The 19241-nt window shown below is 41.5% G+C and overlaps 1 protein-coding gene across 1 annotated transcript in view; it reads right to left on the bottom strand.

The window, feature by feature from the left end:
• Positions 1-19241, bottom strand: part of LOC311108909 (receptor-type tyrosine-protein phosphatase N2-like) — a gene marked incomplete at both ends in the record, with an annotated part of 289302 nt that overhangs the window by 269528 nt on the left and 533 nt on the right. The gene's annotated exons all lie outside the window — the stretch shown is intronic.

Here is a 19241-nt window from a genome sequence, read left to right as displayed (position 1 = left end):
CAGCACAGGAATAGTCTCAGCAGTTAGGAGTATCAGCATTTAGGAGTACCAGCATTTAGGAGTATGTATGAGTCCTAACCAGGGTTCTCAGGGTTCTCAATAGGTGGTATCATCTCCATTCCCCCAGTCTTGACTCACCACCTGTTGACACACCGACCACATCAAAGACCAATTCATCAGGTTATCATGGTGCGGCCAGCCCTAGACCATAATGAGCATCCTCTTTGGGACTCCTCCACTACATCAAATGGATACAGGTTCAAACCACATTGATTGGGTTGTGTTGCTGTAGTATTCTTATGAATGAGCAAACATTGATTGAGTCACTCATTCTACTTACACTGAGTTCTCTCACTCACTTTTTCCAGGCTCTGACATAGCTTGTGATAATCCAACACCAGACAGTACAGCAGTACATTATTATAACCTAATGCAAAATGAATTTGCTGAATATAATGTGCTTAACTACAGGTAGGCTAAATGTAGCTGCAGCTGCTAAATATAGCTAGAGCCGGGTGACCTGATTTTCAGTGATATGTGGAGGATCAAGAAGAAATGATCTGAACCAGACCATGGTGTCCATATTAGGATAGCTTCAGTCTCAGCAGGACTTATTACAATCTGATTCCTAGGGTGTATAGGCTGTAGAATTGAATTCGCATGAATAATACATCTTTAGATTGTTACTTATTTAGACAGCATAATGACATATTGTCATAAAATCCACCAACTATGATTCCGCTAATAAATAAATCCCTTAGAGCTCTAACATGTTCACCAGCCAGATCTAAATGAATGGAAATAGCTCCGGCAGACACATCATGTATTTACTCAACACTTACAGGCGCTACCTCTCAGGTATTATTTAGGGAAACAGCCTATTAGTACAGAGGGGTTTTCTAAATCCATTACATTCCCTGTATGTAAAAACTGGTGCTCTAGATAAGGCAAAGAAAGGTGCTCTCCCAAGATGCCCCCCTGCCTGCTTCATCACCACCACCTACTGTGGTGGGCACTGCCAACATGTTCTGTGCAAGGACACACAGCAAATTTGCAGGTGTTAAAATCTCGGTGTTGAGGTAAAAAGTGTTATCTGTGTGTTGATTCTAGTGGGGTTAACATAAGTGGGATTGAAATTGACACCACCTGCTGTGAATACATTAAGTATAATTTGAATCACAGTGGAATCAGCACTGTGTGGTGGTGTTGTTACTCGACTGTGTTGAGTTAATATCCGTTAACTCTCTCAGAGTGAAAAGACAAGGGAGGGGCCTCATTATCATATCACACAGCATGATTTCTGCATGCACATTAATTGATCTTATACTACACAAATATACAAAAAATAAAAAATCTAAACTTATTTCACAAGTTATTGAGATACTTGGTCCAGTTTAGATGGTTTAGGACGGTAGTCTCATCAACCTTACCTACATTGGCAGTCATTCTAACTGCAGCTGTGGGCGATTACAATTTCCAATTGTTGGCTATGCTAAATCTAGCTGGATTCCAATAGGCATTATATAACACTTTGCAAGCCAGCATAATGTGATTTGCCGATGTGGCCTGCAAACCAGGAGTTTCAGACCGCTGAGTTAAGTTAAAACTTTCAAAGTATGGCATAAAAAAAGTAATGTATTGTCATAAATAATTACATTTCTATGATAAAATATTCACTTAGGCACTCAGTTGGTGAAGGCTCCAGGACTCATCCTCCTTCTTCTTCTACGATGAGGTTTAATGGCGGTTGGCATCCAATAAATACTGCATTACCACAACCAACTAGACTGGATTATAACTCCCTAATACTTTGCTTGGAAAACAAATAAATAAATCAACAAATACCCTACCATCTAACCCTACACTCAATAAAAACCCACCACCCTACTCCACTAAATCTATTTACATTTTAGTAATTTAGCAGACACTCTTATCCAGAGCGACTTACAGTTAGTGAGTGCATACATTTTCATACTGGCCCCCCGTGGGAACCCACAACCCTGGCGTTGCAAGCGCCATGCTCTACCAACTGAGCTACAGGGGACTATCTATCTAGTCATACGGACGGGACACCACCACACAACACACCATGTAACTCAAATCTCGTACACCCAAATACTTCTCTGCAGCTGTCACCACGACCTCAATTTTCTGCGACTTATGTTCCATCCCTGCAGTACCGTTGATAACCATTGCTATAAACTCTAAGTAATCCAATCTCACTGAAGCATTTAGTACTTGTTGGCCTATCCCTCGGTACTAGTACAGATCTACTACTCAGACCACTCCTCTCAGGATCCCTCCCCCTTGACCCATCTTCCTCTACTTTCTTCACTGCCTCAGCACACGACAACTTCTGTACTACTCTAACCCTGGTAACCACAACCTACCTCTCTCTCACCGGACATTTCTGATCCCCAGCCCCATGGGCACCCCTACAATTAACACATACTGCTTCTTTCCCCAATGCTACACATATCTTTGTCTCATGCCCTTCTGCACACTTCTAACACCAAGGAACCTCCCTCCTACACACTGCTGCCACACGCCCATAAGCTTGACACCTGTAACAACGTAATGTATTCGGTACAAAAGCTCATACGTGATAACTGATATATCCTAACATCTCTTTGTCAGGCAAAGATTCAACATCAAAACTTAAAAGAACAGATAATGACTTATTTTTCTCCACTCATGCCACCCTGTCTGTGTCGCACCAAACGACGAGCATCACAAATACCGGGAATCTTCCCCTTCAGTTGGTCCACTTTCACATTTACCACTACCCCAGTAATCACTCCTTTCAATGGCGCCCTTTTCTTGAGAGCAAAACAATTCACGTCGCTTGTCCCCTTCACCAATTCCACAGCACCTACATCCACAAATGGATCAGCCAAAAGGGTCCACTTTCTCCCAAAATGTCACTCCTACCGTCACAGACTCATCTTTATCCTGACCCTTGGTGCAAGCCTCGGGCTCTGAGAACTTCACCACACCTACCATACTTCGCCCTCATTCACTTCCATTTCTCCTCCTGTCTTTGATCCGGTGTACATCTCACTCTGCTTACGTTTTCTACCATTCTTCTTCAACAAACCATCACACTTTTCCCCTCCATTTTTAACCATTTCCAGCTCACCCTCTTCCTCCCTCTCTGCCTCTCTTTCTCCCTCCATTCCTCTCCGTAATCCAAGCATACATCTCCTTATGGTAATACTGCACTTCTCCTGACATACATCTTGTTCTTGCCCTCTCAAGGGCCGCCATTCCCTGCACGCTCAAAATCACAGGACTCATCCGACAATTAATGCAACAATCATGTCTGTCACTAGCAAACACAGTCATGAGTGGTACTGGTACCTCTAAAATTCACTCGAAAGGCACCCTGGGAAATAAATATGCAAATAAGGCTTTACACCCTACAGTGTTAAAACAGTTCCCCAAAACGAGTTACTATAAGACCACATGTTAATTCCCTAACACTGAGAAAGTGTTACAGCATCAGCTCTAATAAAGTGTTAATTTCATTCGGAATTTGCAACACCCATGGTGTTAGGGACCCAACACTCTTGGGGTGTTAGTTTATCAACTTTTTGAAATGCATTAGTTTAACACTATTTGACATATTTCACATATAATTTCTAAGAAAGTGTGAAATTTAACACTGTGGGTGTTGACATTCGGATTGCGAATTTGCTGTGTAGGGTTGCAAAATTAGTTCTCTCATGGCTCTCTCTTCTCCCTCTGCAGCAGACATATCGTGAGAAATATGTTTGGAATATAGAATCACGATACAAATCACAGTATCGAATCGCAATACATATAGAATCGTGAGAATCGCAATACATATCGCATAGGCACCTAAGTATCGTGATAATGTTGTATCGTGAGTCAATGCCCAGCCCTAGTGTTAAATCTTTCTTTTTTTATGATAACAGATTCACTTAGGATCTCACTTGGTGAAGTCTATAGGACTGAAAATGGATGAATGCAACAACCATGTCTCTGTCATAAACAAATACAGCCATGGGTGGTAACTCTACAATTGGGGAAGGAAAATACTGAAAACTAGCTGTTTTTGGCAGAGAGGTTTGGAACTCTCTTTCTTAATGGTGTTTTAACTGTCACAAGGCAGGCCAAAACTCCATCCCACCAAAACAGGCTGAAATTGCAGGTGATCTTCTCAAACAGCTCTTACACTAAAAGGGCATTATCATAATTTTCAAAATGTCACAGTATTATTCCAACCTCATAGTGTGGAAATATATATAAAACACAGGAAAATCACATTTTTCACTGCACTGGGCACTTAACAATGAAGAATTTGCTGTGCAGTTCTAATCTATATGATTATGTGCACCTGCAAAATCATTACAGCCACACAGTATTTAATTCCAGTGATGTATCATTTAGTATGCCCCTTCACGTGGTTGCCATGCCTTATTTCAACAGGGACAAATGGATGCTTTGAGGCTGGCAGTGAGTACAGCCACCTCCCACAGAGTGCTGTTAGCAACATACTGTTTCTCATATCATATCATATTTCATATCATCCCAAATGGCACCCTATTACCTTAATAGTGCACTACTTTTGACCAGGGTCCAAAGGGCTAAAGTCAAAAGTAGTGCCCTATACAGGGAATAGGGTGCCATTTGGGACACAGTACCCTGTCTATGTAGCCATTGTAACCGTGACCATACCTTTCATTATCATTATGGCTTCTTCCAAGGACACTCTCCTCTGCAAATCCTCTCTGTGCTGTTATCAGCCAAAAATGCCATTTTTGAACAGTACAGTAGGTAGGTGACAGCAAGGAAGTGTAATAACATGTGGTGGCATTGGACAAAGAACAGTGCTTTAGTGAGGATAAAGGGAAAGGAACATGACCTGGAGGCAAATTAGCATCACTCTACTGATGTAAGCACCTTGTATCATTATACTGTAACACTCTGCACCCAAAACTGGGGAAATGTTTCTAAGGCAAGACAATTTTTATCTGAAAAGGTTCGTTTCTTCAAAGGAACCTCTCATGACAAGCCTTAAACGATGCAAATCATCACATCTTCTTATCATTCCGCAATCATTCATGCTCTCCTTTTTGTTTACATATCTATTTCACGCCTTGGGTAATTGGGCTTAAAGTCAACAAGGTCGTTTCTCTTTAATAAATCATGATAAGATGCCCAACCTTGGATTTCTATACCTAATACCTGTCTTCTTTTTGCTCCTGTAAATCACCTTCATAACTCACCCTGATTAATCAACTTCTGCTGAAATGACCCACTGACATGCATGACATTGAGGTCAAAACACTGATTGAATAGGACCCTAGCACCCTTACGCCACTGGCCATACGGAACAATGTGGTCAAACATTTCCTGAGAGTTTCGTAGAAATTCTGGGGAGGTCGGGGACTCTCCGTCACTCCAGGCAATAGGACCGTCACTCTAAATTAAAGATAGCAGCACGCTACAGAGCACGGCAAACAAGGTCCCTGAAATAGGCAGCTTGACTTTTTGCCTCCCCCGTACCTGGTGTGATTGGGTTTTTAAGTCGAGAGCGAGCAGCTCAGAGGCGTAAGAAGGCCTCTCACCTCGCGCTGTGAATGCTCTCACCACAAGGCTTGCTCTTCACATGATTCCTCCCCAGGGATCCTCTTTTGAACCTTCTGTCTTAAAAAATATGTCCAATAAAACCTGTTTAATGGTATGTGATGAATTTTCTGAACTCTTAGTACAAAACTCAAAACTGGTAACACTTGTAACACAGCCTGTCTTACATTGAAAACTTTTCATTGCGCATTAATTTTGTTTGTAGACATCTTTCACCACCCAACCATTGATCCCAAAATATAAATTTACTGTGAAATATAGTACATTGGTTTAATCACCAAAACACAACATAATGATATCTTCTCAATGTGGTTATTTTATTAACCATTTAATCCAATAGAAAAAAAAAGCCATTTGAATGTAGTATGTTACAGTAGTGTACATTACAGTACATTACACTGTTTTCACATTAGGCAATACACTTGGACTACCCATTAAAAATGTCTGAAGATCAAATTTCCATCATTTCTATCCCTTGTCTGATCAAAGGTGTGATCGTTGAAGACATATTTCACAATGTAATCAAATGAAAGAAACAATGTTTAGAAGATACTAGTTAGCATCAAGCCTGAGACTGAATGAATCAGTCCTTCATGGTCTAATTGCTGCAAGGAAACCACTACTAAAGGACACCAATAATAAGAAGAGACTTGCTTGGGCTAAGAAACACGCGCAATGGACATTAGACCGGTGGAAATTTGTCCTTTGGTCTGATGAGTCCAAATTTGAGATTTTTGGTTTCAACCGTCGTGTCTTTGTGAGACGCAGAGTAGGTGAACGGATGATCTCAGCATGTGTGGTTCCCACCGTGAAGCATGGAGGAGGAGGTGTGATGGTGTGGGGAAGCTTTGCTGGTGACACTGTCTGTGATTTATTTAGTATTCAAGGCCATCCCATCTGGTTTGCGCTTAGTGGGACTATCATATGTTTTTCAACAGGACAATGACCCAAAACACACCTCCAGGCTGTGTAAGGGCTATTTGACCAAGAAGGAGAGTGATGGAGTGCTGCATCAGATAACCTGGCCTCCACAATCACCCAAACTCAACCCAATTGAGATGGTTTGGGATGAGTTGGACCGTAGAGTGAAGGAAAAGCAGCCAACAAGTGCTCAGCATCTGTGGGAACTCCTTCAAGACTGTTGGAAAAGCATTCCTCATGAAGCTGTTTGAGAGAATGCCAAGAGTGTGCAAAGCTGTCATCAAGTCAAAGGGTGGCTACTTTGATTGTCACTGGGGTCACATACCAAAATGTGTGGACTGTTGTCACTTTATTGTCTGCTACGTAAATGGCATATATTACTGTATTGGCCAATGCAATTTTTGTAAAGCAGTGTAATCTGTATATGTAAAATCTATAGGTTTACCAAACGTTTAAGTGATCATCAAGTAAGAGGAGTCAGATTAAGTAATAGTAAAATGTATTTTAACCGAAGAGAATCATATCAAAAGTAATGTGAGCATTGCATTGTGAAAGGCAATTACCTTATATGAACGTGTATTGCAATGTGAAACATGTATTTCTAGATGAAACACTGAAGTTTGGTGAAAAAGTGCCTGTATGATTTTGTGTGTTGTACTTTGTCAATTAGAAATGTGCTTAGAGTTTTCAAACATCTGCCTTTTTGATGATCTGTTCTGAGTTTTGTACTAAGAGCTGTGAAAATGTTCCACATACTTGTGAAAATTGCACCAAAGAGATATAAAAACTGTAACCCATTATCATTCACTCCATATTATATAGTATTTTATTGGATTGGATTTTTTTAACCCATTATCTGTTAGAACATAATCTGATACAACTGATTCAAAAGAAAGCCAATACAACACCAAAACAAAAGCAGGAAGGTCTGATGAAAACTGAAACTGATGAAACATTACATAAAACTAATATAATGGTCAGTATCTACTACACTATGGATACTCTAGTCAAGTGCTTTCTCCACACTGAATAAAATGAAGGTTCTTATATGGTTCTTCCTCAGCTCTTAAGGTTCCTCTGAGAACTCTTGCACGATAAAGAACATTTGAGTTAAGTGGGGAGTTCTTGAAGTGGTATCTACGTTTTTTCTGAATTCTAAAAGGTTATTGAAATGTATGGAAGGCTGCAGATGTGTATCTTTCATAGCAAACAGCAAATTGGCCGGTGTTAACTAGTGTTGATTTTTCAGTGTAACATTTCTAGTGTTGATTCATGAGTTAAATTAACACTGTGTTGGTGTTAATAACCATAGTTGAACCAAAACCGCGCCCATCATTATCATATTTCCCAGCATGCTCTATTGCAGGTTGATTTTTAGAATGGTTTAGAATTGTTTGTTTCCCGCGGTAGACAAAGACTTTTGACTAGAGATGGAGTTACGTCGGGATGCCACCGGGCTGCAAGCAAAGTTGGGAGAAGAGGAATATTGGGACAGGGACACAGAATGCTGGATTTCTGAGGAGGAATGGAGGGGAAAAAGAGGAAGAGAATGAGGAAAGCAGAGGTTGGATTTGAGGAAGATGGCGATGAAAATGGAGATGAGGTGACGATGAAGATTGGTGTCAAGAGCAAACAGAGTGAGCCGTGCGCCAGGAGTGTGCAAAGCTGTCATCAAGGCAAAGGGTGGCTATTTGAAGAATCTCAAATATAAAATATATTTTGATTTGTTTAACACTTATTTGGTTACTACATGACTCAATATGTGTTATTTCATAGTTTTGATGTCTTCACTATTATTCTACAATGTAGAAAATAGTAAAAATAAAGAAAAACCCTTGAATGAGTAGGTGTTCTAAAACTTTTGACCGGTAGTGTATGTTGTGTCAGCTGTAGAGAAATATTTGGGTATACAAGATTTGAATTCAGAAGAGTTACAGGGTGTGTTAAGTGGTGGTGTCCTGTCCTCCCAGGACGTTGGCACGGTGCAGGAGCATATAGGGTCAAAGTAGTGAAATGGGGTAGTAGTATAATGGATTTGTATTATCCAGTTTGGGGCGGTAATGCAACATATTGGATGCCAACTGCCGTTAAACCTCAAAGAAGAAGAAGTTTGTTTCCTGCGGGCCGTATGTTTGACACCCCTGCTTTAGGTAGTCTCATATCTTAGTCTTCCCATCCCTGGCAGTCATTCTGATTGCAGGTTGCGGGTGAATAAAAATACAAAATGTTGGATATCCCCACTCTGGCTGGATTCCAATGTGACTTTCAAGCCTGCTGTGGACTGTAAGCTATGAGATTCAGGCCACCGTATTAGGGTAAAACTAGGTCCACAAAATAAGGCCTTATCAAATATGTATTGTATTGTTATAAATAATATATATTTTTTATAACATATTCACTACTGGTAACTCTAAAATGCACTCAAAAGGCACCCTGGGAAATATGGAAATAATCACCCTACAGCAGGACTATTCAATTCCGGTCCAGGAGGGTCGAAACCTTTCTGGATTGGGATTTTTGTACGGTTCTTTAAAGAACCATCCCATTTAAGGTTCTTCAGAGAGCCTAAAATTGTTCCCCTATGGCATCGCTCTCAAGAACCTTATTTGGTTCCAACTTCCACCTTTATTTTTTAAGAGAGTAGTGTGGCTCAGTTGGTAGAGCATGGCGCTTCCAGCGCCAGGATAGGATAGTAGGTTTGATTCCTGCTGCGGCCTTCTATACATAAATGTAAGCACGCACTACTTTAAGTCGCTTTGCATGGGATATTACTGGTTCTTATAAACTAACCACAATTGAATCCTCACATACCAAAACTGTTGTTTATTGAAAGCTGAATACCGGGCGTTAGAATCATATCCGACACTCTGGCTGTATCTGACGGGAATGTATTTTGTTTCTACGGTGCATACTGAAATGGCCCAGAGTGTTAATCAATAGCGCTAGCAAATCCATTACTGCATTTAATCAGGCCTGGGATTGCAGAGATGAATTCCGCTATCCCGCCGCCATATCGGGACGGGATCACAGTGTCCTGAATGCTCATTAGCGCATTAGTGTCCTCATTATACACAGTGACACCGCCGTACTGGACTGACCTTGTGAGTGACCTCCTGTCAGCTCTCTCTAATTTACACTTAATACCAGGACACAGTCCCCCTGAGGCAAGATAGTCAAGAGGAATGATACTGACATACATGAAAAATGTCCCTGAATGCGTCCCAAATGGCACCCTATTCCCTATCTCATGCACTACTTTTGACATGGGCCCATAAGGCTCTGGTCAAAAGTAGTGCCCTACATAGGGAATAGGGTGCCATTTGGGACGCATTCCTATCACAATTCTGTGTGTTAAATCTAGATAGTAGATCCGAAATATTCCTAAAGGTAGGCTACCATAAAGAAGGATCTTAACGACACAGTAATAAGTGATACTTTTCCATGCGAGGCATAGATGTGTTATTGGATTGATTTTATTTTGCTCTATCATCATCATTGTCTATGTTCTAAGAGCACCCAACAACTTTCCTGAAAGTAAATAGATTCCTGGAGAACACCTGATCTGTTTTGAGCCTGGTGTTTTTTAGAGCGCCAGAGTGCCATCTGGGTGGTATTCATTAGGTGCCAAACGGAAGAAAATGGACAAACAGGGAGGGACTACCTGAACTTTTCCGTTGCAAAGCATTTTGCTGCTGTGTGCCCTAATGAATACAACCCAGATGTTCTCCACCAGGTCTCTGTCTGCTCCTAAAGGGAAGAGTTTAGCCCTGACCTGAAGTGTGTTCTGGATGATCACCGAGAACACTCAGAACAGAGCGTCCTCTCTCCATAAAGCAGCCGGCGAATATCTCGGAAATAACTCAGACTCCCCTCCTTTCACAGCCGCTTTGCTCTCTCTACCCGTCTCAATAACCACTCAATGTCAATATACACCGTAGAGCATTTGCTCCATTTCATAGCAGCGGCTTTGCTTCATCTGCCATCACACCATCCGTGGCAGCGTACCAAAGCTCTGAATATACAGCCTGCTTTAGAGATTTTACTGCAATTCAATACTAATCTAAATCAAATAAAATAAAAGTGTATTGGTTGTGTACACAGATTTGCAGGTGTATTAGCAGGTGCAGGAAAATGCTTATGTTACTAGCTCCAACAGTGCAGTAGAATGTCTTGAAAATACAATATTACAAATACACATAAAATACAACATCTAAACACCCATACGTAAAAATGTATGCACACATGACTGTAAGTCGCTTTGGATAAAAGCGTCTGCTAAATGGCATATTATATTATATTATATAAATAACAATCCAAAGAGAGTGAGCATGTGTGAGAAACGAGAATATAAATATAGTAATGTATTACACCTCAAAGGCAGACTCAGAATCCCATCTGCCCTTTTATGACTCATAACAATAGAAAAGTATATTGAGCAGGGCTTCCATTGCTCCCATTTGAAAATCCAATATTGGATTATACTGAATTGTAATTCATATTGAAAAATGAATGCTACAACAGCTGCATCTCGGTTTGGTGCAGCTGAATGAGGTCTATCATAATATGTTCCTTTTTAGTTGGAATCAATAGCCATTTATTACACTGGAAAACAGCCACAAGCTGAAAAACTTGAACATGATGTTAGATCAATTACACTCCAATTGAATGAGGCAGCTGTCGGCATTTTAAATATATGAAAACAGGCTTTGCAAATGACAGGCCAACTGCTCAGTGATCATAATTTCACCATAGAGCATAATATAATTTGCATGTGTGTGTAAAGAGGGGTATCATTGCCTGATTAATAACAACTCATGGGGTCTGTCACTTCCAGTGGTCATTTAGCTCATTTACCTACTAACTAGATAGCTCATTCAAAACAGGTGTCCCATTTAATGTCAACCAGGGCTGATAGAGCACACCCAGGCTACTTACTTCCCAAATGCCATCCTGTATTTAGTAGGGTGCCATTTGGGACGCATCCCCAAACATGCTTCAGCCCAGCTTTCATACACTATAAAACTTTTCCCAGGATAATCCTGCAGATTTACAGTGAAATTATCCCTGAAATCTAAATGTAAGAAAAACAATACATTTGTACATAAAATACATTTATTAAAATTGGTAACAACCTTAACAACAAATTAACAACAGAATTGAAGTAACAACAGTTAACACGTTACCAAATAAGAGCATCATTACAACACTCATTTAAAAACTATATTGTGTGCCTGTATGTGGGGGGTGTGGGGGAGAGAGAGAGAGAGACAAAGAGAGAGAGGGAGATGGAGTTCAAATTGGGATAGGGATCTATGATCAGGGGCAACCCTAGTCAGGGTAAGGGGGTTCAGACAGGTGACAAGGGACATATCAAGCTGGTGTTGTGTGTGTGTGTCAATGTAGGGGTTGAGAACAGCTGGCTTCATCTGGGCAGCCTTGTCATGCACTTTGTCCCATCTTCAGGGTTCATCATCTTGGGTTGATTCGAACCAGGAATCTGTACAGCCATATATCCAATATAGTTTATGAAATCAATTGAGGTATTGAACAAACACAAAAAAGACAGCTAGATGCACCTACTTCAAACCCTAGCTAACTAATAAAACATTGCTATAGTTTACACAATACCACAGATTATTTTACCAGACATGTTCATTTCTTTCTGTGCCACCAAATGTTTGCATACTACTGGTAAAGTGAACAGGTTTAGCTAATACTGTAACATTATCGAAGAATGTTGTTTAAATAACCAAATGGTTAATTGGGAGAGGCTAAAAGGACACTCCTGGCCTGCAAAACAATGACGTAGTCTATGTCACGCAGCTGAGAGCAAAGTGAACCGAATCACAGAGTTGTGACAGCTAATGACGACACTGTATCCCGGTGTTGTTGCCGTTCAAGCTCTCCCCATTGAGTAGACTGTATCACGGGGACATCTAGATGGATACCAATACTAGTTATTTCTTGTGTAGGCTGCTATCCTATATATAATCCTGGGAGGGAAAAACATTGGCCACGTTAGTAGCTACCGCCGGTGACACTGACATGCTGCCCAGTGGGAAGCACCTTCGGCCAGCACGCACATCGATACAACACCAGTGCACTGGTCATTCGCATCGGCTTTTAATCGTCCACGACTGGTTTATGTGTCAAATGCGGCCGGTAATATGGGTCATATCTTTTGAACAGCTAGAAACAAGCCATTTTGTCTGTAGTAATGGTGAAAACATAACGGGTCATGAATCTGCGCTCAGTTTATTCTCCATGGCACTCAGAAGCTGCGGTACAGCGAAGCCTATCATCACAACAATTATTATCAGGGTGATTTTTTTCTAGGTCGCTCAACAAGATATTTAACAGCAATTTAGAGCAAACCGAAACGTTAGTCAGCTAGCTAGCTAGGTTAGCAAAGAATACATGCATTAATTCAACGTTGGCTAGAAATAAAGATACTTATAAACAAGTCAAGGTACCTACCCAGCATCTGCTGAAAATATGATTCCACTTCACAGCTGCTTCAAAATACTAAAATAGTCTGAGCTTCATGGGTCTCAACTGACAGCATGAGGTTGGCGCCTGAAACAGATCATTTGAATTTACCGTAGGCATAAGCTATTACTGAAAATAAATACAGTATGTTATAGTCATTTTTACAGGAGGCTTCCAATTCCATTTAATAACAGTATTTTCCAGCATGTTACCCATAATGCAGCGCAATCTACAGTATTAATGCATTTACGGGATTTTACTGTGCATTCTACAGTGTTTTACTGTTGAAATTACAGAAAAGTCTTACAGTGTAGTTAAAAGACTACAACTAGAAATGCACATTGTAACAGAAGTTATGTTGCCATCTGGACTGAGACTGCTGCTAGGCTAGCTAGAAGTGATAGTTAGCTAGATGACGAGTGACAAGAGCTAAACAATGTAACTTTCTATGAAGCATTATTAAACCATGTTAAAAACATATTACAAGTTGTGATCTTTAACCCTGAGACACACTCTTTCACACACCTGTGTCTACAGCTTTCTCAGTGACCTCAGAGGTATAACAACAAGGACAACACAGGTCCGGATTGGTCCTCTGAGACTGACTGGGGTGCTGTGACAACAGGGGAACTGCCAATGAAAACAGAGCACGAGGCAAAGTTTCCCCCAGGTACAGATCTATGATCAGTTCCCCTTTCCCAATCCTAACCTTAACCATTAGTGGGGGAAATGCAAAACTGACCCAATATCAGCATCTAGGGGCAACTTCACCCTGCACCTGAAAACACACAAGCAACAGGAAGAAAACTAAACCTAGTTGAGTTGGGGCCTTTATTGGGTTTCATATGGGAAGTAGCCTAGCTTGGGAGGATATCTGAGCCAATCCGAAAATAAACACATATATTGTACTCACATCTCTATCCAACCATTCATGTCACATCTCTATCCACTGAGATGATTTATAAGCACTGCAACTTAACGTCCCGACCACTGACTGAATAGATTTGTGGGATGACAGATGCCCATGGCTAGTGGAGATAGAGCGAAGCCAATGAATCAAAGCTAAAACTTGTCTGGATGTATTAGGAGATAAGGTTGACGACATCAGAGCACACTGAACAGAGAGACAGCAGACTTTGAAGATAGCTATGGTGTTAGAGCAGCCATTATTCACTTGACACACACCTCAGCCATGAGCTCTCCAGTTGAACCATCAAGAGGCCCAAAGTAGACCATGCATGAACAATCCCCTATGCCAAATGAATCCCAACCATCCCTAGACCTATTTACTTATGCATCTCCTCTGTCTAATTACTTTCTAGTCATGCTTGTGTGAGTTGCAAAGCTTATGTCTCCCTAAACTAAAGCAAGCAATCCTTCCAGGTGGTCTGATGAGATAGAAACCATGAACTATGGTTGCATCCCATATGGCACCCTTTTCCCTATATAGTGCACTACTTTTGACCAGGGCCCATAGGAAATGCCACGTAGGAATGAATCTGGCCTACTGCCCTTTGACACAACCTCTATCTGTCACCACTGTAATATTCTCTCTCTCTATCTGTTTAATAGTCTGTACATATATTTTCAAGAAAAAAAGAAAAAGTAATGCGCTAGGCTAATCACCCTCAGCTCTGTCATCAAACAGTCTCTCTATACTCTGATCCTGCATCCAGGGTTATTAATTCCACTCTCAGCCTTCAAGTAAATGATATTTATAGCTGCTTGGATATCACCTCTACCTCCCACTATTTTTTTCAGCGCTTCCCGGTGCTATTTGGTGTCATAACACACATACGGATGATTCAGTAGACCCACTCAGATCCACAGTAGGCTACACAACACAAGCCCGAAACCAAATTTCACATTTACATTTTAGTCATTTAGCAGACGCTCTTATCCAGAGCGATTTATAGTTAGTGAATACCTTTTTTTAATAGTGGCCCCCCATGGGAAACGAACCCACAACCCTGGCGTTGCAAACGCCATGCTCTATCAACTGAGCTACATCCCTGCCGGCCATTCCCTCCCCTACCCTGGACGACGCTGGGCCAATTGTGCGCCGCCCATGAGTCTCCCGGTCGCGGCCGGCTGCGACAGAGCCTGGATTCGAACCAGGATCTAGTGGCACAGTTAGCACTGCGATGCAGTGCCTTAGACCACTGCGCCACTCAGGAGCTAAATCAGGGCACTTCTCACCGACTCATTAAAAACAATAACTGTCTCAAACACCCAGGCAGTCCGCAGACACTGACGATGGAGACCACTCCCAGAAAGATTTCAGTTTTTTTTTTACACAAGCATGAATTTTAACAATGAGAGATTCTCTAATGGTTGTGTAGAATTCTCTGATGGAACACAGCTGACTCATTCAGGATTAACTGAGACAGAGCCTGCAGTCCAAATGGCACCCTATTCCCTATGTAATGCGCTACTATAGGCTCTGGTCAAAAGTAGTGCAAACTACATAGGGAATAGGATGCCATTTGGGGCACAGACAGTCAACACTGGCTCCAAAGCAACAACAAAAAATAACACAAATCCGTCACAGTTCTCTTGAATGCTGTACCATTCCCCTTCCTGTTCCTATTCTTATCACAATGTTTTAGCAACATTCTTTCTCCATAAGAGTTTAACTGAGAGGATTGTGTAAGTTCCTTACAATAGTGTTAGACTGGCACAGACAGACAAGGTGCGAGACCAACAGTCAGAGGGAATTAGACAGGACACACACATAGGCCTGCAGTTTAATAAAGAGGCCTACACAGAAAGGAGTGGGAAGACAGACAGTACAAGACAGGCAGAGAAAATAGTTTAAAAAAAACATTTGCACTCTCCAAACGTACAGATGGCGACTGAGTCCACTTCATGACTGGTCCTGGTTCAGAGAGAGGATGATATATCAGGTCACCAGTCCCACACAGACACTACATACGCTGATGCAGGATCAGTGAGATGGCATCCCTGCTTATCATTCTGACAGGGGTAGCAGAAACACTCAGCCCTTGATTTAGCTCTATGCCATCTGGTAATAACCCTACAGTCTCTGCACAGCAAGGCAAGCTCAACAGAAGGGCCCATTTATCCACAATGGCTTCGAAATGTTACACTCTGGCATTTGCCGAGTGTTAAACTGGGGCAAGGCAGGGAAAAACCAATCAAAATATAAAGGCAGATTTCCCTGCCAAGACTGAAATAAATCAAGAAGGTGTATGTACTGAGATGACTACCATGTCATAAAGGAAATCTCTCTCTAGAAAAAGGAAAATAACAAAAATGCTTACAAATCACATAGTAGATGTCATGTAGTATGTTTTTAGAATGTGACATCAAACTCATGGTCCACCCAGGCCACACATAGTTCTCACTTTAAAGGGGCAATCTAGGATTGGTACATCTATTTCTGGACTTTTAAATTAATGATATAGCCATTGATTATTGAAGAATGTAAATTATAAATGCCTCCTGTCATTAGCTTAGTTCAGACACACACGTACACATGGATTTTGTATTTTAGATAGTCAGGTCCATAAGTATTTGGACAGTGAATTACAACCATTTGTAAACATAGCCCCCCAATTTGAGGGGCTCAAAAGTAATTGGACAAACTAACATAATCATGAATTAAATTGTGAGTTTTAATACTTGGTTGCAAATTATTTGCAGTCAATGACTGCCTGAAGTCTGGAACCCATAGACATCACCAGATGCTGGGTTTCTTCCCTGGTGATGCTCTGCCAGGCCTTTACTGCAGCTGTCTTCAGTTCCTGCTTGTTCTTGGGGCGTTTTGCCTTCAATTTTACATTTACATTACATTTTAGTCATTTAGCAGACGCTCTTATCCAGAGCGACTTACAGTTAGTGCATACATATTTATTTTTATTTTTTTTCATACCCCCTGTGGGAAACGAACCCACAACCCAGGCGTTGCAAACGCCATGCTCTATCTACTGAGCTACATCCCTGCTGGCCATTCCCTCCCCTACCCTGGACGACGCTGGGCCAATTGCGCACCGCCCCATGGGTCTCCCGGTCGCGGCCGGCTACGACAGAGCCTGGATTCGAACCAGGATCTCTAGTGGCACAGCTTGCACTGCGATGCAGTGCCTTAGACCACTGCGCCACTCATTTTGCCTTCAGCCAGTGAAATGCATGCTCAATTGGATTCAGGTCAGGGGATTGACTTGGCCATTGCAGAACATTCCACTTCTTTGCCTTAAAAAAAGTATTGGGTTGCTTTCGCAGTATGTTTCGGGTCATTGTCCAGCTGCACTGTGAAGCGCCGTCCAATGAGCATTTGGCTGAATCTGAGCAGATAATACAGCCCTAAACACTTCAGAATTCATCCTGCTGCTTTTATCAGCAGTCACATCATCAATGAATACAAGGGAACTAGTTCCATTGGCAGCCAAACATGCTCACGCCATAACATTACTTCCACCATGCTTCACAGATGAGGTGGTATGCTTCGGATCATGAGCAGTTCCTTCCCTTCTCCATACTCTTCTCTTCCCATTATTCTGGTACAAGTTGAGCTTTGTCTCATCTGTCCATAGGATGTTGTTCCAGAACTGTACAGGCATTTTTATATGTTTTTTGGCAAACTAATCTGGTCTTCCTGTTTTTGAGGCTTACCAATGGATTAAATATTGTGGTAAAACCCTCTGTATTTACTCTGGTGAAGTCTTCTCTTGATTGTTGACTTTGACACAGATACGCCTACCTCCTGGAGGGTGTTCTTGATCTGGCCAACTGTTGTGAAGTGTTTTTTCTTCACCAGGGAAATAATTATTCTGTCATCCACCAGTTGTTTTCCGTGGTCTTCCGGGTCTTTTGGTGTTCCTGAGCTCACCAGTGCGTTCTTTCTTTTAAAGAATGTATCAAATAGTTTATTTGGCCACACCTAATGTTTTTGCTATCTCTCTGATGGGTTCAAGCTCTTTGGACTTCATCTTGAGGGTTAACAGCAACAGATTCCAAATGCAAATGCCACACTTGAAATCAACTCTATACCTTTTATCTCCTTACTTGTTGTCATGAATCCCTCTTCCTGAGTCGGTTTCTGCCTGAGTTGCCTGTTTTCTGTCCTGGAGTTTTTTTTCCCTGAGTTTCCTGAACTCGTCTGGTTGCCGGGCGACGAAGCAAGGTGGGAGATCTCTCCATTACCCGCACCTGCATCTCATCAGCTATCTGCACACCTGGTTCTGATCATCACCTCTCCACTTCATAAGCTCTGACCTGACATCCATTCCCTGCCGGATCATTAGCCATGAACATTACTCTCCCGGAATATTCACTCAACCTCTGCCTGGTCGTCTGTGGCTTCAGAAACATCATTGGATCTGCCCATTCACTCCCACCAACTCACCTCCACTGCCAGCTCCGTCACCTGGATTCTCCTGCTTCCACATTTAAGTCTTTAAATAAATACTCACCTTCATTCTACTCACCTTGTCCTGGTCTGCTTCTGGGTTCCGCTTTAGAGAATCGTGACGCTTGTAAATGAACTAATGAGGGAATAACACACACCTGGCCACGGAACAGCTGAGCAGACAATTGTCCAATTACTTTTGGTCCCTTAAAAAGGGGGGGACCACATATAAAACGTGCTGCAATTCCTACACCATTCCCCCGATTTGGATAAAAAAATACCCTCAAATTAAAGCTGAAAGTATGCACTTTCAGCTCATATTCATTATTTAATTTCAACTCCAATATGCTGTGGTAGACAGCTAAAATAATAATAACTTGGTCAATGTCCAAATATTGATGGACCTGACTGTATGTGGTAGTCGAGTAGTGGCCTGAGGGCACACACTTAATGTGTTGTGAAAAGTGTTATGTAATATTGTATATACTGTAACTGCCTTAATGTTGCTGGAGCCCAGCAAGAGTAGCTGTTGCCTTGGTAGAACTAATGGGCATCCTTAATAAATACAAAAAACTGTCTAACCCCATCAGGACCCAAAATAGGTTTGTTTTACGGCATTGATTGTTAACAGTGTAATTATAAACAAAGATGTTATAGCTTCAAAACATGGTTAAAACTACAGTTGTGAGCTCATGGATGGTTAATCATTGGATCCATATTTCTGTCTATGAATAAGAGAGAGATTACATTTCTCCAGCTCCATCTCTCAGCTGCTTAACAAAACAAGTGCTAGGGTGGTCACTTTGTTGTTTGTCGATTCCCAGATTGCCCTTTTAAAAACATATTA

This window comes from Coregonus lavaretus, assembly GCF_964263955.1.
Source record: "Coregonus lavaretus genome assembly, chromosome: 34".
NCBI classification, from domain to species: domain Eukaryota; kingdom Metazoa; phylum Chordata; class Actinopteri; order Salmoniformes; family Salmonidae; genus Coregonus; species Coregonus lavaretus.
This window is presented reverse-complemented; position numbering and strand designations above follow the sequence as displayed.